At 42.6% G+C, this 21,610-nt stretch overlaps 1 protein-coding gene across 1 annotated transcript in view; it reads left to right on the top strand.

Moving 5' to 3' along the window:
- The first annotated feature begins 2,612 nt into the window (after nt 1-2,612).
- Nucleotides 2,613-21,610, top strand: part of OCA2 (OCA2 melanosomal transmembrane protein) — a 175,383-nt gene continuing 156,385 nt past the window's right edge. Inside the window, exon 1 of the mRNA XM_063127501.1 lies at nt 2,613-2,632. The gene's annotated coding sequence lies outside the window, so the exon portion shown is untranslated. The remainder of the gene's footprint in view (nt 2,633-21,610) is intronic.

Here is a 21,610-nt window from a genome sequence, read left to right as displayed (position 1 = left end):
TCTGCCTGGGTGGGTGGCAAGCTATCAGGGTCAGCATCTGCCCTGCATCGAGCAAAGTTAGACTGCTGAAGGGCTGTGTTCACTTCATTCCATCCTGAAAAATCAGGGTAAATCCCAACTTTTAAAATGCAGGGCTTCTCTGGAGAGCCTCGAAATGGCGTTGAGGTGGCTGCTGCGTCATATAAATGATGCAACACCACCGTGGAGCTACCTCAGGACTTCCAGAGCATATAGACAGAACACTGTTATCTTTATTCTGACTTTTATCCACGGAGTAGTTTTACATGCATGTTTACATGCGTATTCAGTTACACAAATGAATTGGTAATAATTACTGCTCTTGAGTTACTGACAGAGCCCTGAAGTAGGTTTCCCTTCTCTCCACCCCCTCTACTTTATCCCTTTTGGTTCATTGCACAGCATTCAAAGTCTATCAGGAATGCAGACAAACTATTTTCTTTTCTCCAGCCCCCTCTCCAGCCCCAATGCTTGTCAAGGTACAAACTATATCCTTCAAATTTGTTGACTTGGGATGAATTCACTGTGTCCTCTTTTTGTCTTAGTCTTCAGCATTCCTGGCAGCTCTCAACCATACAGATAGAGCTCTTAGCAATTCCCAAACTGGAAAACAATACTGCCTCAGTCAGGAACACATCTGCCAGCAGTACCCATGTATCTCTGGCTCCTATGTTCTCTTTCTCTATATCAGGGATGAGCAACTTGTGACCCTCCAGATGGTTTGGCCTACAGCTCCCATCACCCTCTACTACTGGCTGTGCTGGTTAGGACTGATGGGAGTTCTAGGCCAAAACATCTGGAGGACTCAGGTTGCCCGCCCCTGCTCTACAAGATTAGGGTCATGGATAATATAGGGCTGCTTGCACGTAGGAGGAAAAGAAGAGCCCATGTGCCCTACTGTGGAAGAAGGTCTCAAGTTACATCACACTGCCTCTGGAGGTCAAGACTGAGTTTCCACAAAACTGGCTAATTAACACAGGTAGCTGAACTCATTGTACTTGGAGATGTACCAACTGTAGAAAAAAGACCAGCAAACCTTTGGGGATCTAAGAAAGCCTCCAGCATAGTGAAGCTCAATCCTTCCTCCCCAAAAGGGGCTGTTGTCCTACTCACAGATATCGGGCTAAGAGTGGCTTCAGAAGTATACGAATATTTCCCCCTTTGCCTCTGCTTGCTAGTTCCCATGACCTACTGTAGCTCACCCAATCTGTTGCCTTCTAGATTTATTTATTTGGGGTGAAAAACAGCAGGGAAAAATACTTTCACCTCTTTCTCATCTGGGGGTGTTCAGGTTTTGTGTGTGTCTGCTGGCTAGAAAGAGAAAGGGGGGGGGAACAACTAACCAGGCTTGTTTTTGGGGTGGGGATGCAACCTTATTTGCTCTAAATAAATTGGCAACCTTATTTCCTCTAAACATGCCTGGTTGTACCTTCTTCTTACTACATGTTAGCCTTGAAATTCACTTCTCGGATACAGCAACAGTTCAGGCTCCTTGTGCAGAATCTTGTTTGACACTACCATTAATGCAAATTATGTTGCATTAGTGTAACTGACCCCCCCTACTGCAATGCCAATAGTGGCCTGGTTCAGACAACATACTAAACCATGTTGCTTAACCACAAAATGGTTAATGGAATGCATTAACATCAATGCAATCCGTTAATTGTTTTGTGATTGAGCAGCATGGTTCAGCGTGTTGTCTGAACCAGGCCAATGTTTGCTAGTATGATGGTTTTCCCTGGAAGCCCACTGTGCCAACAAATGCTGTTGGTGTTGTGCAAGTAGTCACTTACCCTAGTGCAGCATATTTTACTTTAGCGGTAGTGTCAACATTGAATACTGCCCTTTGGTTGGAGAAAATTCTGGGGTTAGCTTTGGGTACTTGCTACCACAAGGCCTGGTTTGGCCTTGAAAATGTTATCGACAACAGGCCAAATAATACACATTAATAATTTCTCCCCTGGATATACTTCTTCAAAGTCTGGCTTGTTTTAGGACCTGTTTTGAGCACAGATAGTCTGAACTGAAAACAAACAAGATTGAACACTCTCTTGCTGGTTTCCCTGCTTGTCTCAGCTTTTTCTTATATAAATAGCTACTGAGAACAGAATTGTAATTTAACAGAGATCAATACTTTAAAAAAATATTCTGTGCAGCCTTCAATGCATTATCCCAATTTAACAATCACATATATCATTAACATGTGTGTGTGTTTTCTGATAGCACTAGCAGTAATCCATTTACTTTTTCCTCCTTTTGCCCTTTGTAACAACTGAGGGAGGATTAAAAAGAGCTTTGTTAATGCAATGAATACTGCTAATAGCAGTCAAAACAAGCACTAGCTTCTAAGTTGGTATCACATGATAGCAGACCTAGGAATTCCTGTTTCATTTATGTGTGCAAAGAATGTAATAGGCACTTGTAGATTCATAGATGCTGAACCCAGTTGCTCTGAGGTCTATTAATTTACACACAGAAATGTTCCATTCAAGAAAAGGTTAACAGCTTATTGCTCTCGTAACTGGGGAAACTTGATTGTAATCTGATTGTGATCTCATGCACTCCGTTTTATTTTGGGGGATTAAAGAAGACCATAAGAAATCGACTGGAAAAGGTAAAACATCTTTTTTTTCCCTTTAGGAATATTCTTATATCCTTTAGTAAACTGATGACAGATGTTTTAAAACTGGTGGTTAGAATTTTTGAAAAAGCTACTCAAATGTATAGTTTGACCTAATGCAACATACACTGTTTGATTGTTGGATATGCTTGTTTCAAATGAAATTTTCTTTGATCAGTGCATGTATCCACTCATGTAAGAAATTACCTGCTTTTCTCTCATAGGTATTTATTTGATCTAAATTTGAGAAAATTTAGAAAGTAACGTTTCCCCCCTTGAGACACATGATTATGATGACTCCTAGAAACTACATATTTATATTTACACCAGTAACTTCTATGAATTTTGGCTATATGGGTACAGTGGCAAAGTTAATACATTGTTCTGAATTATTGCTGTTGCTATTAAAGCAATTCTTTTAATAATTTGCTTTAATTATGTATGCCACCCTGAGAGTGCTTAGGTTATAGGGTGACTCACAACTTGAATAAATAAATAAAAGTTAAGAATAGGATCAGAATGCTGGACTAGATAGGCCTTTAGTATGATTTAGCACGTATGTTCTAGAGTTCTTCTGAATGGTGGGAAAATGTAATATGTATTGCAGAGTTATGCAGGTGTACAAGTGGCTATTGTGCAATGGTTTAATAGGTTAGTATTCAATTTTGAGACTTTTTTAAAACTTTAACTTGCACACTCATGAGGTATAAATGCACAAGAGGCATACAGCATTACCATTATGGGATCGTAATTTTTTGATACAAGGTGTAGATCTGGCCTATTTGATCACAATGCCACACCATCTCCCTCCCTTCTGTTGTTCTTCATTTCAAAGCAGCTCCAAGAACAGTCTAGGGAAGTATTCTGCTACTGTAGGTACCACTATCTACTACATTCCCTAAAGTAGACAAGTCAGATCATCCAAGTATGATTTGTCAGATCATCCAAGTATGACTGAAATGAGTTTGGGTGTGAGGGGAAACTTAGCGAGAAGACAGAATAATTATGTTCTATCTTATGGGAAATTATTCCCCATGTCTGAAACTGCATGATGATGATGCTTTCGAAATATCCTTGTGCTTATGACACCCATGTGCCTATCATGAATAGTCCAACTAAGTGGTGAGGTTGCAGGTGGGAGGGGGAAATGGAACAGGTAGCCTTGGCCAGGAAGTTTCAGGGAACAGCCACTTCTTGAGAGCAAACTTGTAAGATTACAGTTAGAAAACAATAAAAATAATTTATCTCCTTCAGGCTAATGTATTCAAGTTCTTTAAACCAATGAAACATCATGAATCTGCTTTCATGTTTTAGAGCCAGTTATTCTGAGTTTCCTATCTTTGGTCAAACATTGTAAATTCTGAACTAAAATCTTGCAAATGGAATATGAAACTCAATATTTTCAGTGTGGAGTGCTAATGTTCAGGGTTCTAGCCACCCATGCTCCATTCCTTGTCCACCCTCCCCCCACTAAACACTCTCCGAGCATCATTAGAATGGGGAGGGGAATCACGTTTCCTTACCACGGGCTCTCTTTTTAGGGGGTCATCAGAGGAGCATTTTATAGCAAGCTTGTTACTGGGCAGTCACGGATTTTCATGGGTCCTATTTATGATGCCATCCTCCTCCCATATGTCTCCTGCTTTTTCTGGCCCTCTTCCCATGAAAAAAAAAAAACTTCAGTAAATCCAATTCATTTTTAGAAATAGAACTTGCTGCAATCTCCTGCTGTGTGCAGGAGAAGCAGCGTGATAAAAAAGCCAACTGAATGGGTCACGTGGTTATTGTTTACTTCCCCTTTCTTCTCAGTTGAGTAAGAGGAAGTATTGTGTGACGGAAGTGGGGGCGGAGAAATGACGGTAGGGAACTGTGATTTCCCCCCGTCTGATGATGTTCTAATATAATCCCTTCCACTCTTCCTTCCCCATTCCTTTTTCTGAGTGTGCCATGCAAGCCTGCAGGCAGGAACTATCTTGTTTAACTGATTACAGATAAGCTGGTTTGGGAGCCTGGCTGAGGAGCAGTATAAAATATTTCAAAGTAAATAAATAAAACAAAGTCTCACCAATGGCAAGATTGATCTGTAGTGTCCTCTTCTTCATAAATTAAGTTAGGACTTATATGAGCATGCAGGGGAGAGATGTTATCTGTGGGTTCACTGCAACTATGGGCACATCTTGACAATGGCGCATTGGTCCCGTGAGTCCCCAAACCCCTGTATTTGCGCTCCTTCGCATTATCCCCATGTGAAGGAGCAAGTGTGGGGGTTGCATGCAAGGAGGAGCACCTGCACCTCCTTGTCTCCCAGTTAAATTAAATACTTGTAGCCAGTTATATTAAATACTTTTGGCTGTTAAACCTTCTTCCAGGAAGCCGGCTTGTCAGGGTTTTCTCAAGTATAACACATTTGGAAGAGTTTGCCCACTATTACCAATCATTTACGTTGCACAGCTTCAGGAGAACATTGGTAGAGTCCTAGGATCTTTTCTGTATGAGGCATTTATTGTGCATTCATGGTTGTTTACGGGTTCTTCAGATGACGTTGTGACACTCCGGTTTTGCTTCTGTTTTTTAAGAGCCCTTTCCCAGTTTATTTTAGAGTGCAGAAAATGGGGTATTATTATTTCTGAAAGTGAACGAAAAGGTATTTTTTCTACTTTTTGTATGTGTGTTATTGTGCAAGCTGCAATGGCTTGTTATGTGCAAACCTGTCCAGAGTGGATTGTTAGGGTGGTTGACAAACCACCCACAACCTGAAAACAAGCTATGGATTACTGCAGCTGCAGTACAGTACACGTCCCATGAGGAAAATAACCCACGGTTTATGGGAACTAGCTCAATTTCAATGTATGTCAACTATCAAAAATGATCTCAAATGTTGAAATCAAATATAATTCGATGTCAAATACTGATATCAATAAATGCATAATATGCATAGAATATTCCACCCTTAAAGGTGCCCCCCAAATTATTTGAAATAAAAATAGAATACTCTATTTGAATACATTCAAATAGAATGAATTCAAAATTTGAATGAATTCAAATAGAATACATTCAAAGAATATCTCTAGCAGTCTTTCCCAACTTGGTATCCCCCAGATATTTTGGACTTCAGTGCCAGCCAGGTCAGGAATGCTGGGACTTGTTATCCAAAATATCTATAAGGCAGCAGGGTGGGGAAGGCTGATTTCTGTTTTCCCCTGACATCCTGAGACTCACCAACTGGAGCTTGGTGCAAGTTAGAATTAAAAAATTCTGAGTCTGGGAATTTGTTTTGAGTACCAGAATGAGGCTTAGAGGCCTTCCACACAAACATCCACTTTTGGACACCTCAAACTTTATTTCAACAGTATAATTTGTGAGAGGAGTGTGTCATTTTGTTGCTGCTATGGTTAGACAACTGGGTAGCGGGCAGCGAAGAGAAATCCATGGCAATCTACTGAAAAATCATCCAGAGGTTGACCACGCTTCTATAAATAAATGCTGCTTTTATTTTTATTTATTTTAAAATAAATTTCTGTTCTAGGCTTATTGTGTAATAAATTTCTTACCCCCTTGTTGACATCTCTGTAGGTATAAATCACTAGTATATTTTAAAGGATTTTGAATAGTGAGACAGGAAACACCCTGCTGTTTAAATGGGAAGTGGTCCTTGGAACTCACATCAGTGCCACATGATTCCTGAGTGTGAAACTGGAAGCTGCTGTTTGCATATTACACTGGGCTTTGTGTCAGCCAGCTTTCTGATTTGGTTTAAAAATATATCCCTATTGTGCTTCGAGTTAAGTAATTACTTTGCTAGGATACCTGGTTTCCATGACAGCAATGTATACCTTCCTGAACAGTAAATCAGGGGAATGACCTAATAAGATTATCCAGTCATTATTTATAATCTGTGATAAATAGATGTACTGGTTGCCATTAATGTTGTCAGTCAGTGCCAGCTCCAGGTTTTTGAGGGCCCTTGGGCAAGACACCATAAATGCCCCCCCCCCTCAGTGAGTCTACCTTTCATTGCTATTTTTCACCAGCTTTCTCATCATTGCTGCAACTTGCTTGCTTGACAGGCAGAGAGCCAGTGAGCAAGTGGGCACCCTGCCTCCTCCTCACCACCACTGATGTCTGAGCCAGAGTGAGAGGCAGGTGAACAAGCAGGTTGCAATGTTGAGTAAGAGGAGCAAGTCCAGAGGGTTCTTGTCAGTGGGAGCCTGTTTGGATGTGGGCCATTGACACCAGCCCAACTATGCCTACCCTTGATGCTAGGGTGACCACTTGCAAATCACAAAAAAGAGGAAATGCATCAGCCCCCCAAAAAGATGGGGGACAAAAGAGGACAATGATTTGTATAACATTTGCATATGATACTTTATATGTATAGATGCAAATTTAGAAAGAATTATAATTTAAACAGAAATACAGTACATCTTGCCATAGTGTGGAAGACTGTGTGCCTGTCTGTTCAATCTGTTGTTGAAGTGCTAACTCTTGATGGGCAACAGTCATAGGTGTGCAAGGGGGTGTGCCCAGGCACACCCTAATGTCTTGTGAGGCTGCTGTCAATGCTCCCTGGCTGGGCAGGCAGCACATAGAAGCTTCCTGCTCAGCCCGGGCTCCTTCCTCCTAGTACACAGGGACAGAGACAAGTAGTAGCACTGGGAGACATGCCACATTCGGGACACTTCCTGTGGGCTCCGTCATTGTGGTGGTGAGCACAGCCCACAGTGGCAAGGAGGGGACCAAGCCCTGGGCCCTATCAGGGAGTAGGATGGCACTGCGGCAAGAGGAGCTGGTAAAAGATTTCCCTTCTCTCTCTTTCTCTCTCCCCCTTTCTGCTCCAGTAACCCAAGACCAGCATCAGCAAGCTCGCTTGGAAACATGTCTTCCATAGCAATGCTGCCACCTGCACCTCGTGAGGGTCTCATTCTATAGGACAGGAAAATGAAGAAACCTTAATCTGTTTTGGTCAATTTGGGTTAGAAAGAGAGGCTGGCTCTGGTGCTATACAGGATGATAAGTGTAGGCTGGTATTTGTCAAAAGATAATGTTTTTATGTAAAAGTTCAAGAAGGCTCAATGTTTTGGATTGTCGGATCCTTCGTCAGGAGCTACAATTGAAATATAATACAAATACCATATCAATATACTAAAATATACAAAACACCCATATTTTAGATAATAAACATGACGTTTCTCAAAGATTTTATCTAATTGTGATTTCTATTAATGAATTCTTTTATGTTATCAGTATAGCATGATTCCTGTCTTGGGACCATACCTATTTACAATTACATGAAAATGCTCTGTATTAGCAGCTGACCAAACTAAACCATACTGAGCAGATAAGAGATACTAAGGTGTAGTGCTAAACTTGAGTTAAATTTGCACTAATGTGTAGTGCAGTTTAGGATAGCTCATTATCTGATTGAAGATAAAGATCATGAAAATTGACTGTATCTTTGTATACACCTGGGCAGGATCTACACTACTGCTTTAAAGCGCTTTATAACAGTTATAAAGCGCTTTAACTGCTTTAAAGCGCTATAAAACTGTTATAAAGCGCTTTAAAGCAGTAGTGTAGATCCGGCCCTGGTTATCACTACTGCAACAAATAAATGGTATTTTGTGTCTCATTTTTTAAGTTTGTATTTTTAAAGTAAAGTTTAGTTGTTAATTTTTTTAAAAAAAGTCTAGTTAAGTTTTAGTTTCTTTAGTTTGTTTGATGTATAAAAATAACGTTCTTTATTATTAAGTATTATTAAGTATGTTTACCTTTTTTAAAAAGAATACAAATCCCTGGGTGCACACCATAATGAAATGTGCCACACATGGCCTATGGCAATAGTTCTAATGATTCATTATCTTTAAACCTGACTTGGATGGGACAGCCATTCAAATAGAGGACAGTCCTCTGGCAACCTTACAAGCAGAGGGCTGTCCTCTGTAAGAGAGAACACCTAGTCACCCTAAGGTCTATAAGTGCCAGTCTGGGTTGAGATCTAGGCATCTGATGTGTGTGTGTGCAAGTTAATGACTCTGTGTGCATGTTTTCTGAACAGGCCAAATTTGTTGGATCAATTTTGGAGCTCAGGTCAAACACTCAAATTCCAAAATGGATCCAATAAAATGCTGAAATAGCTCAGGTTGTCCCCAACAGCTTGAGACCCATTTTGTGTACATGATTGTGAAATAAAGGAACTATCTCTAAACATGTCAAGGCAGATCCTGATTTATAAATGTTTTAGGGTTGCCCTTAACTGAGGATGAGTTCATATGCTGGGATGCAGGAGAGGACCTTAACATAAGAAGGCCCCTGCTGGATCAGACCAAAAGGCCATCTAGTCCAACGTTCTTTCCCTGTAGGAAGACCACAAGGGCAACAGCCCCTTTTCTCACTGTTCATCAGAAGTGACTGGTATTCCTAGGAAAGCTGCCTCTGATTCTGGAGGTGGTTAGTTCATTTTTAAAAACCTGCACAAAATTTCATATTTAGTATCATGCCTTTGTAAGATATTTGTGAGCTATTGTTTCAGAAAAACGTCTTCATGTTAATTCAGGACAGTACAGCAATATCCCAGCGTGCAGAAAAAAGAGCTGAAGGTGGGGGATGGGGGACCTCTTTCAAAATAGGAAGCTTTTGCAGTCTTTTTTTTTACTCAGGAAGGGAGATTAACTCTAAACAACCACCAATTAAAAGTTCTTGTTAAATCCTGTTAACAGCAAAAAGCAATTAGAGAGTTAATCCTGAAGATTTCAAAATATCTGTTTCACATAACAGAGATGGGTTTTTTTAATTGCCAGATCTTTTGTCCCAGAGATGCTGCACAATTCTTACACTTTAAATTGGATTGAGTGTAAAATATGAGGCAGAGACTTGCACCAGGCACTAGTTTACACTGAAAGAAGCCCAAGAGCACAGCTCTCTCCCTCTCCCCCTGCCCCCTCTCACACACACTGCGTAGCCATTTGCTAATTACTTCATTTCTTTCTCAGATCCTTTCAAATCCGTGTAATCCTGTCACGCTTTGAGAGACTTTTCAGGCAGCAACATTTATAAATTCAATGCTGAACTTACTATTGGCTGGGTTATATCCTTCTCCCTTGTAATGCCACTTCTTATAGCACATTTTGTCAAACAACCTTTCCCAGCCACTAGTTAATGAACTGAAAACAGATGGTGTCAGTTACTGTCACTGGTGTCAACCTCTCTTTGTTAGTTTCGGCTAATCAGTTGGAGTTCACGCTTGCATTATTTACTTTGGATTTAATGCTCGGGTTTAACACGACCACCTTTAAAATTCTATTTAGTTAATGTGCTCACGTGCTTCAGCAGTTTCTTCTTTCCCTCCTTCCGTGTTATTTATTTATTTATTTATTTCTTGCATTTATATATCGCCCAACAGCTGAAGCTCTCTGGGTGATTCACATATAGAGGGGCGATGGTGATACCTGTGCTCCCTCCACCCTGGCCCTGCCATGTTGTTGGGGAACATTACCAGAGTACATGATCTTGCCCCTGCGTCTCTTTTGCAGTCCAACCCAGAATTGGGGATACCACCACAGTGTGGGTTTCTCACCCTCAATCTTTTTGGCACAGCTGCTTGGATTGCCTCTTTCAAACTCCCAGGGTTTGTCCATGATGGGACTAAGCCATGGCGAGGCCACTAACCCTTTTGCAACAGATGGTTATGTTTAAACCATGGTTATGTAGTCACCATGGTTAGGACTGTTTCACATGACATGCTAAGCCATAATGTTTAGTTTAAAATGCTTAACCACCATGGCTTAATGTGTCTGAACAGGATCATGATGTGATATGATTATTTCTCCTTTTTATTTGTCATATTACACCGAGACAAACCCACTGAGGGTGTAGGCAGCTAGGCGTGTCAGTGGGAGGAGACCTATATTTAAATCTCCTGGGGGCTGTCTACATGCAGCCAAAGGCCCCTGCTGTTTTTAAAACATTTTTATAGCAGCTGTTGTGGTGGACAATCCAATCGGGAGTGTGATAGGTTTTTGTTTGTTGTTTTTTAAAACATTTTCTGCTCTAGAACGTTTTTTCCATGCTGTGGGGCAAAACAAACAGGTATTGATGTGCTCAAGAAGGAGCTGCAGCTAGTCTTGTCTTTTGATGAGTGTAATTTGGAGAGCCCCTAATTCAGGTAGACTGGAAGCTTTGCATGCAGAAGGTTTCAGGTGCAATCCCTGGCGCCTCCAGTTAAAAAGATCATTTGGCAGATGATGTGAGAGATTAATCTCAGATTACTGTTCTTGGTTAAACTAAGGCATAATCCTATGCATGTTTAGACAGAAAAACACCCTACAACTCCCAGCATGCCATGCTGGGAATTGTAGGACTTATTTCTGTCTAAATATGTATAGGATTGCATTTTTAATAAAATTTTAATAAATTAAACATTCAATAACTTTCCTTTGAGTATTTCATTGCAAAGATGGCTTCTAATTGGAAGGTGTGTAAACAATTCATTAGTATAATTTTAAAAAGGAACCCCCTTTCTTAGCTTTTATTTTATCCCAGCTAGTTTGCTTCACAATGTTACACTTGCTAACTAATGTACATTGAACATTGCAAATACAATTTTCCATTGCAAATTATTTTCCACGGCTAATTAAATGGGAGTTAGAGGGGGGATGGTGGAAACTGAAGTTTATGTTGGCAAGGTCGTTTCTTGGATGATACTTCATGTGACGAGTTTGTCTTTTAGAAGTACATAATGTTAGTGGAAGAAATATTTGGGGGGAAATGCGGATGTGAGGCCAACTACTTAACCTTCTCATGAAGCAGTTTTGAATGCCCCGGCCATTGCTTTAGAACACTCCCTTGTCTGTCTGAGAATTCTAATTAAAATCTCTGGCAATTTTATCGAAGCCCCGAGCCAGTCAGCTGAGAGACATGGGCAGCCAAAATATGTGCAATCTGCTCAACTGTCAAAGCTCTGAGTCCAGCTTTGTTTTCCAGCTTGCTTTGATTTCTGTCCTCTAGACTATTTGACACTGGATAGGGCTCCTCCAGATTCCTTTTACCCCCTCTATTCAGTACTAGTTATTTAATGAGATCCTGTCCCTACAAAGTAGATGGGGAGGGTGGCCCTTGAGGCATGCAACAGTCCTCTTCACACTATTCCAGATTCAGTAATGTAACTGTCATGTCTGAATTGGCTGTCTGCAGCATGGAGCTGTGATTCACTGTAAGCTACTTGGTGCTGGTGCCACACACTTATTTATTTAATCAATTTATTGACCACTTGACTATAGCTCAAAAGACCTCTTAAAAGATTTGACAACATAACATCTTAAAATATAAAACAACCCACAATGAAAACATTTTAAAATAGAAAATACGAATTGTCTCAGTTATGAACTTTTCAAACTGAAAGGTAAACACCCTCAATTAAAACACCAGAATTGGAGGGTGAACAATCAACTACGCGGTGCAGTTAGTCAGGGAAGGCCTGCATGATGCAGTATGTCTTTAACTGGTACCTAAAACATGCTACAGTTGGTGCCTCTCACATACCAATGAGGAGGGCATTCCACAAAGTGGGTGCCACCACGGAAAAGGCCCGCTTCCATGTTGCCATCAGACGGCAATCTTCATGTCACGGTACAACCAGCAAAGTCTCCTTTGATGTTCTTAGTGATCCAACAGGCTTATATCTTTACGTTCTTTGAAATGGATATGTGTAGTCAGTTCAAAGATGACCATTATTTATTTATTTATTTATTTAAAATATTTATATCCCGCCCTATATCACTAAGATCTCAGGGCAGCGTACAGATAAAAACATACAGTATAAAACAATAAATATACACAGTTAAAAACAAATTAAACCATGATCCAAGTTAAAACGATATATAATTTAAAAGCAATAGATGCAGTTAAAACAGTTAAAACAATGTGCCAGTGAGTTTACATATCATGTGTACATTCTGGCTCTGTTCCATATAGACCTGCATGCAACAATATGGAGAGGTAGAGAAGCATCAGGAGACAATGAAGTGAATTCCCATCTACATCTTTGCTGCTTTTACACAGGGCCTTGCTAGACCTACCTGATAATCTGGTGGGGAGTAGGGGCGACGCCGCGCTACAGCTAGCGCAGGCTGTCTCCCTTTTCTACACGTAACACGCGACGGGGTAAGGGAAAGCCCCGTTGCGTCCTCCATTTTTTGGGGGGACTTAAAGGGCCATGTGCGCAGGAGCGCACCAACGGCAAAGTAAGTCTGTTTTTTTAAAAAAATAAAGGGTTCCCCGCTCCACCTGCCCCTGATTTCCCCCCCACAATGTCTGATGCCCCCCGGGCCGCTCGCTCGCCCGTCCTCCCCCCGCTCACCATGTCCGCCCCCTGCTTGCTCGCCCATCCCCGCTCACCATGCCCGTCCCATCCCCGTCCGCCATGCCCGTCCCCGTCCGCCATGCCCGTCCCCCGTCCGCCATGCCCGTCCCCCGTCCGCCATGCCCGTCCCCCGTCCGCCATGCCCGTCCCCGTCCGCCATGCCCTGGCCCCGTCCTTCTTCCCCCTGTCTGCCATGCCCCGTCCCCTCTCGCCATGTCCGTCATGTCCCCGCTCGCCATGCCCGTCATGTCCCCGCTCGCCATGCCCCGTCCCCGCTCGCCATGCCCCGTCCCCGCTTGCCATGCCCGTCCCCCGTCCGCCATGCCCCGTCCCCCGTCCGCCATGCCCCGTCCCCGCTTGCCATGCCCGTCCCCCGTCCGCCATGCCCCGTCCCCCGTCCGCCATGCCCCGTCCCCGCTCGCCATGCCCCGTCCCCGCTCGCCATGCCCGTCCCCTGTCTGCCATGCCCGTCCCCCATCTTCCATGCCCGTCCCCCGTCCGCCATGCCCTGGCCCCGTTCTTCTTCCCCCCCATCCGCCATGTCTGATGCCCCCCCTGCCCACTCGCCATGCCCCCCCGATCACCCGCCTGCCATGTCCGATGCCCCCTCCGCCCCCCCATCCGTGATCTCCCCACCCTGGCTCCGCTCTTCCCCCCCCATCCCTCCTGCCGGGTCCGCTCTTTCTTGCTGCCTGATTTATACCATACTGTCCTATATACAGAGCTGACAAACCCTTATCAATCCTAAGGCTGAATTCTATTGTGGAGTAACTTGCAGGGAGCATTCCACTGGTGGGCGGGGGCCACGGGCAAAAGTGGGCAAGGCTTAAAATTCACCCCTCCCAATTCAATTGTTACCAATTTATAGCAGAAACCATGTCTACTAAGAAGTAACCATGAGTGGCATATTTACTCAGAAGAAAGCAGGACATGCCTCTGCAGGGCAAGGCTTTTTCAATGTTAAGCAGGGAAAACATTTATCTCCAATCAAGTTTTTCATCTTTGGCTGAGGAAAGGAGCTCCTGGGCTGGATAGAGCCTTATCAGGCCTGAGGACTGGAGGGTCCCCATCCCTGTACTAGTAGCTAACTTAGAGTGTCTCTACATTAAGGGAAATGCATGGTTTACCCAGGGCTTTTGTGCTTCCTGGTTCTTTGGTGTTATTGTTATGGGCTGCATTACACAGGAGGCAAGAGGCGGCAAGGGTTTTGAATTGAATACTTCCCCTCTGTTCAGTTCCATTGACTTTTATTAAGACAGTGCCATCTAGTGGCAGAAGAACTTGCTGTTTCCTTGCCATTACTATGTTGAAAGTGGTTCTTTTTGTCCCAGGATTTCTGGAGGATTCCGCAGGAGACGTACTGGTTGTTGACGACATCATGAAATTGAATCAAAAACTTCCATGAATGGCCAATCATAAGCATGCACTAAATTGCTTGTTTAGAGGAGCCCTCATTCTCTGAGTGCGGCAAACAACAAGAGGGTAATAGTGACTTTTATGTCTAGCTTCTTGAGGCATTTAATTGGCTACTCATGGAAATAGAATGTTAGACTAGATGGACCGTATCTTAGGGCTGCTCCTATCATTAGACAGGTATTTAAGGCCTCATAAATACAATCTTAGTATTCCCCATCCATGATGAAAATAACCGCCTAGACAGGAAGCCACAGCCTTTTCACATATACGTAAAACATAAACTAGACAAACACAGAAATGTTGTGGGTCAGGGAATCTGCTGATATGGATGGTGGTCTACAACTGGTCCTGGATAAGATTGCAACCCCCACCCCCAAAAGCCAAGCATGTACATATCCCCGGACTTCGCACTCTTTGGGGCCAGGTTATTTGAAGGAACGCCTCCTCCCATATATACCTACCCGGACCTTAAGATCATCTACAGGGGGCCTTCTCCGTGAGCCCCTGCCAAAGGAAGTGAGGCAGGTGGCTACTAGGAGGAGGGCTTTCTCCGCTGTGGCACCCCGGTTGTGGAATGAGCTCCCCAGAGAGGTCCGCCTGGCGCCTACATTGTACTCCTTTCGTCGCCAGCTGAAGACCTTTTTATTCACTCAATATTTTAACACTTAATTTTAACTTAAATTTAAATTTTACTGTTTTAACTCTGTATTTTAACTTTATATCAATTTTGCTGCGTGGTTTTATCCTGGTTGTGCTTTTTATACTGTATTTTGTATTTGTGTTTTTAACCTGTTGGTTGTTTTATGATGGTTTTAATTTTTGTGAACCGCCCAGAGAGCTTCGGCTATTGGGCGGTATAAAAATGTAATAAACAAATAAACAAATAAATAAATTTATGGAAGCCCAGGTATCATTGGTAGCCAGAAGAGTTATTAACCAACTGATAATGTTGTCATTAATAAATAAATATAAAAATAGGTACTGCAATTGAAAAGAAGTTTTAAAATAACTTCAAATGAAGAAGAAAGCAAAGCAAGTCTATAAATCCTTCTGCCCAACAAGTAGAATGATTTCAGTTGGTCCCATTCAGGCAGATCAATCTTGTGGTTCTGTGATGCTGGTAGGTACTGTGTTGCATAGTGCAACAGAGGTGTGACCTTATGCTCTCCTCACGATTAAGTTAAATGCACAAGAGTATGGGAGAGATTCACCAGGGATGGAGTGCCATCTCCAAAGAGGCTTGACTGGTGCCAACATTGCTCTCATTTTGGTGTCTTTTTATTTACCTAGGCCTTTAAAGTATTTTAGGGTGCAATCCTATGCATGTTTAGACAGAAAATAGTCCTTCAACTCCCTGCATTCTCCAGCCAGCATGCATTTAAAAATCTTGCTGTTTTTATGGTCTGTTTCCCCCCTCCCTTAAACTATGTGGTTTACTTTATTTTGTATTTTAAACTGTCCCCTTCACCAACAATATATGTGTGTAATGCATAGCATGTATGCATGTTTACACATATATGCATGTATGTTGTAGAGTGTTTGTGTCTACACATATGTGCATGTTGTTCAAGGTGGGTGGAGGGAGTATGTACAGACCCTTCATTCTTCCTCCTCTTTACTACTACCAATTGTTGACTGTCCCCTGATGTCATGCATCCAACCAGCGTCCTTTTTAGTGTGCAGCTGGACACAAATTGTGTAGTTGGAAATCTAATAATGTGCAGTTGAAAAAAGTGGTGAAAAAATAAGACACGTGTTATGTGTTAGGTGTATGTGTTTATTAAGATCTTAACAACAGACAAAGTTGGGGATGGTATGTAACACAAATTATATAAGGATGCAAGTGAAAGCGCCCTTGATGGTGTGGCTGATGTTGTTGGGTCCTGTGACAGTGTTGCCTGAATGGATGTGGGGGCATCTATTTGGATCTATTGTATGTGTATTGCCCCGGCCGTGGGCTTTCAGGTTTTTTAAAGGTAACCAAAGAGACAATGAGTCAGATTCAAGGTTTGTTTACAAGGAGAGTTCTTTATTGAGTAACTTACAGTGCATTCAGGCGTACCCAATAAAGGTGGACCAGACTCTGAAGGCCTCTGCACAAGACCGTCGACCAGTCTGGACCCCATCCCTGGGTACAAGAGCAACTTATATAGCATACTGAACTTGACACAGTGGCCAAGTTTAACAAGTGATTGATTATAGGGATTAATAACAAGGCACTTTTCTCAGCATAGGACACTATAGCACTAATTGGCACTACTGATAAGTCAGGTACTTCTTAGCATAAATAAGTGCATCTTCTTGGCACAGGTAAGCTTTTCTCATTGGTATAACTGATTGTTGGGGTCTTATGGCATAGCTCCTTGACCGAGCTAATTTGGAATGTAAGTTCGTTAGTCTTCTTAGATTCCATACCAGGCTTGTTAAGCCTTACAGATAAGGTACCAGGTGCCTCATGAGCTCACTGTTTACATTTGACTGTGCTTTGACCCATCTTTCTCACAGTCAGAAAGAATGCTTACAAAGCAATACAGAAAATGGCAGTTTGCTATGTTAGAAGTAGAAGCAACTATTTACCCATAAACCTTTGTAAGTAGCCATTTCTTGCAGCCTGCGGGCCCACAGCATGGTCTGGACCCCCTGTCTGTGTCTCTGTCCTGTGTCCTGTTGCTGGTTAGTATCCGCTTCAGGCTGGGAGGTTGTCTGTAGGCCAGGACTGGTCTGCCTCCCAAGGCTTGTGAGAGAGAAGTGTTTGTGCTGATGATGGGTTGGAGTTCCCTGATGATCCGTCACAGTGGTTTCAATTGGGGGCTGTAGGTGATAACCAGTGGTGTACTTCTCGTGGTGTGTTGTCCTTCCTGAATATCTTTATGGCCCTGTCAATCTGTCTTTAAGTTTAAGGTGATACTACTGTTGGTGATAATCTTTCCAGTCATGAAAGAGAAATAATGTGTTTAGCTTGGGCGGGGGTGGGGGCAGGGTGGTGGTGTTTGATAGGGCATTTGTGCAGTTGGAAAATTTGCTTAACCCCCACCCCCCTGTATCCAACCTGTAAAAAGGTCCAGCTTCAAAATCTTCTTTGAGACTAAAGTACCACTGCAGTGCTATTCACTTCCATCAAAATCCCCTTCCTCAAGGAAAAGCCATTTAATTGCAGACAGCTATGAGGGCAGAGCACTGATCAAAGAATGGGAAACAAAGTATTACCAGAAGAACAACCCACTGGTTCCTTCCAAAATAATAATAATAATAATAATAATAATAATAATAATAATAATAATAATAAATACATTTCTATCCCACCTAATATTCTAAGCTCTCTAGGAGGTTTACAAAAGTACAATACAAAACATATTATAAAAAACATCTGCGTATAAAAATAGATGGCGCAAATGAGAGCTGGCAAATCCCTCCCATGAATGAAGCCTTCTGGCTTGAGTTTACTTGCCAAACTCTTTTCTGCCAAGGAAATTTAGGGTTAGGAAGGATGGAGAGTTGCAACATGAGCCTCCATTATTCATTAGTATGCTGCTGCTGAGCTGAAAACCTTGAAGCACCTGCCATTTATCAAGTTAGGCATAAGGAAGATTGACACCATAGAATAACAATAATCTGGAGATGTCACTCTGGGTACAATAACACATTTTTCTGAGATGTATTTTTGAAAGCTTGGTTCTCAGCTTGAAAGGCTTCTGGGTAGTTTCTAGACAGATTTGAAAGCCATTGCTGCTTCGTATTATTTTCTTAGAAGCCTTGAGCATTTTAAAAAAAATATGGGTGGGGAGTGAGCCAGCACTGATTTTATATTTTTGCTGTGCTTAACTTCTGGAAGAAGAGATGCCCGGGCTCAAATCTGTCTGGTAACATTATCCTCTGATCTGAAAGCCTTTTCCCTAATCCCTGATGTTGGGGACTAGTTACCTTGTGGTGAGATAAATGCACTCTGTCCTTGCTCAGGGACTCTCCCATCTATTTGTACTTTACATATTCTAGTTTTTTTTTATCCTTGGCATTGCAAAGAGATGGCAGGACTGCACCTTTGCACAAGTTAAGCCCTGGATTTCTGACATGAAACCACAACTTTTAATTTTACTTTAGCAAGTAAGCTTCCAGTGGTTAAAAACTTCTTTGTTTTCTGACTGCCTTTATCATCAGATAAGACTCCCACATAGAATCATAGAATAGTAGAGTTTGAAGGGGTCTATAAGGCCATTGAGTCCAACCCCCTGCTCAATGCAGAAATCCACCTTAAAGCATCCATGACAGGTGGTTGTCCAGCTGCCTCTTGAATGCCTCAAGTGTGGGAGAGCCCACAACCTCCCTAAAGGAAAACACAAGGAAAACACATGGAAATGGTGCCCCATTATTCTAATACTGATTATTATTCCCCATGTCATTCCTCCAAGGTTCTCAGACCCTGGGGCTGTCTTGACAAGGGTGCAATGGTGCCTCAAGCCCCCAAAACCCCACTCTTGCGCTCCCTCACATTGTTCCCACTTAAGTAGAGAGACAACGACATATGCCTCCCGCACACCTCCCACTCCTTGCCTTTTTTCCGTCACAAAATGGACCCCTTGTAATCTAACTTTTTTTAAAACAACAACAACAACACGTCCCCTGAATAGGCCACATGGTCTTTATTTACTTCCTCTTTCTTCTCCGGAAAGAAAGAGGGAGTAATATGGGACAGGATTGGAGCCGGAGAAGCAACGATAGGGAATTGCAATCCCCCCCCCCCCGGTCTGATGACACTCAAAGCAGATAGAAAAAGTCATGGGGAAGCACAGAAGGGTTGCAAATTATTGGCTGGAACCCCTCTAAAATTCCATTAATAAGCCAGAGCAATTGCATAATAAAAACCTAATTAGAAACACCCTGATTCTGATGCTCTAGAGCTGGGGTCTTGAATGGGTGCCCATGGGCACCACTTTGCCTGCAGATACCTCTTTGGCACTCATCAGGATCCCTGCTTTCCTTAATTTTCATTAAAAAAAAGTCCCCAGTGCCATCTGTATCTCCGAGAATACCTCTGGGCCCCACATGGTCCCCAGAGGCATTCTTAACAAATAAAAGTGGCAGGCAGTTTGATGTGTAGGGTTTCAGGGGCAGGTGGCTGATGTGGTATGGGTGAGCTGTGTGTGTGTGTGTGTGTGTGTGTGTGTTTCTAAGCATCATCAGTTTTGCCTTTTGTGAAACGGGTATATGGTTGTGCTGTGTGAGTGTGTGTGCAAATACATCATTTGGCATTTGGGATTCCAACCACACACCGTGGCACTTGTGGCAGTAGTAGTAACAGTAAATGTAATGTGTGCTTTTGAAGAACTTCTTGCTTTTTGCAAGTCAAATGATATTCTCCAAGTGACGCCATAGAATATTACTCCCCCTCCCCTATATAATGTAAAATGCTTTCAAGGATTCAAAATAGGAACAAAATCTGGTTATACATTTGGGTCACAGTGGAAAGGAGATTATTTTTGCGCCCAGGCCTGCTGTGTCTTACTTGATCCCCCATAATCTTCTTCAATATCTTAATCAGAGCAGGGTGTATACTTTGAATAGCTGAAGCAATAAATATGTAAACTCCATCCTAGGGAACTGTTCTTCTTTCTATCATCTCATAGAAACAAAGCTTGAGCTCACACTGTGTGTACCACCAGGGACTCGTCTCTATATTTTCCCATCACCTTCGTTAATATTTTAGACACATGAAACAGATCTGACTGCTCACAAACCATGGTTTCAGAAGAGCAGTAAGAGGAGTGTCCTCCTTTAATAGTACTGTGGTGCTAACCTCAATCAAGCAGGGATATTTTGATAAGTTTACAAACAAAATGGGGAAAGAGGGAAACTTAGTATGGGGCTAAGAGCCTGTTAATGTCTACTGTAATCCCTAAGTGCTGCTAATTAAGAACAGAAGAAGAGCCATGCTAGAACAGACCAAGGAACTATCTAGTCCAGCATTCTATTCACACAGTGTCCAACCATCTGTTGATCATGAACCCACAAGCAGGACATCAGTACAGTAGCACCCTCCCACCCATGCTCCCCAACAACTGGTGTACATAGGTTTAATGCCTCTGCTAAAGTTGTCAGGACTAAAAGCTATTGATTGCCCTGCCTCTCCTCCTACTTCTCCTAGTTAAAACAATGGAGTAGTGAAACTGACTGGTCTATAAACTGCTTCCGATCTAGTCAGTTTCACTCCCAAGGGAGAAATGTTCTTGAAAGACCTGGATTGCACATCTTCCTTCCTTCCTTCCTTCCTTCCTTCCTTCCTTCCTTCCTTCCTTCTTATAAGATTCTCATATATGGATAAGGACTTATCTTTTCAGAAACTGGAAAAATGTATATTGTATGAAGATGTTTTAGGTTGAATCAGACCATTTGTCCATTTAAGATGGCACTTTCTACTGTGACTGACAGCATCTCAGGCAGAATCTCAGCCCGGATACTTGCAGTCCTTGTACTTGGGGATGCCAGGGACTGAAAGCTCCATCACACCTGAACGTTTGCCCCCTCCGTTTACTTACCGTTTGAAAGCCTTACATTTCATTCATCTTCATACCTCTTCTCGGAATCACTGTTTCCCTCCACCCCACAGATCTCATTTGTACCTCCCCTTACAATCTATTGGTTGTTCGCAGGGACACCTCGCCCTGGCGTGCTCCCTCCCTTTCATCAGCAATGCCGCCTGCCCTCAGAACATCGGATTGAGTACAATGGGATAAAAATACACATAGAGGGTTGAGTGCATTACTGGAAAAGCTGTTCCTTCCTCACACTTGGAAACCTCACAAAGAGGTGGGGGGGGGGAAGAGGCGAGATCAGGGCAGGACGTGGACAGCGTCATCTGAGTCCTTTGTATGCAGCACACCATGACAGCAGGCTATGATGCTGGTGTGATGGAGCTCTGAACCTAAGGGTTCTACATGTGGTGTGTGTTTTCTGCCACCAAGCTTTAGCCTCTTCATCTTGTGGAAGCATGAGGTTTATTGCCGGTATTATCAGCTCACTTCTGCCACTTGAGGAGGGGTTACTTTGTATGCACACATATATCAGTGCACACTTATATCAAAGCAAGTTTGTTAGCTCTAATCGTGTGAGAATTGACTTCATCCAAGCCACACTGACTCTTTTCTTTTTTCCTCAAGCCCCAGCTTCCAACTGTCCTAACAGCTCACTCCTTTCCACACTCTACA

Source organism: Elgaria multicarinata, chromosome 5, assembly GCF_023053635.1.
Source record: "Elgaria multicarinata webbii isolate HBS135686 ecotype San Diego chromosome 5, rElgMul1.1.pri, whole genome shotgun sequence".
NCBI lineage: Eukaryota > Metazoa > Chordata > Lepidosauria > Squamata > Anguidae > Elgaria > Elgaria multicarinata.
This window is presented reverse-complemented; position numbering and strand designations above follow the sequence as displayed.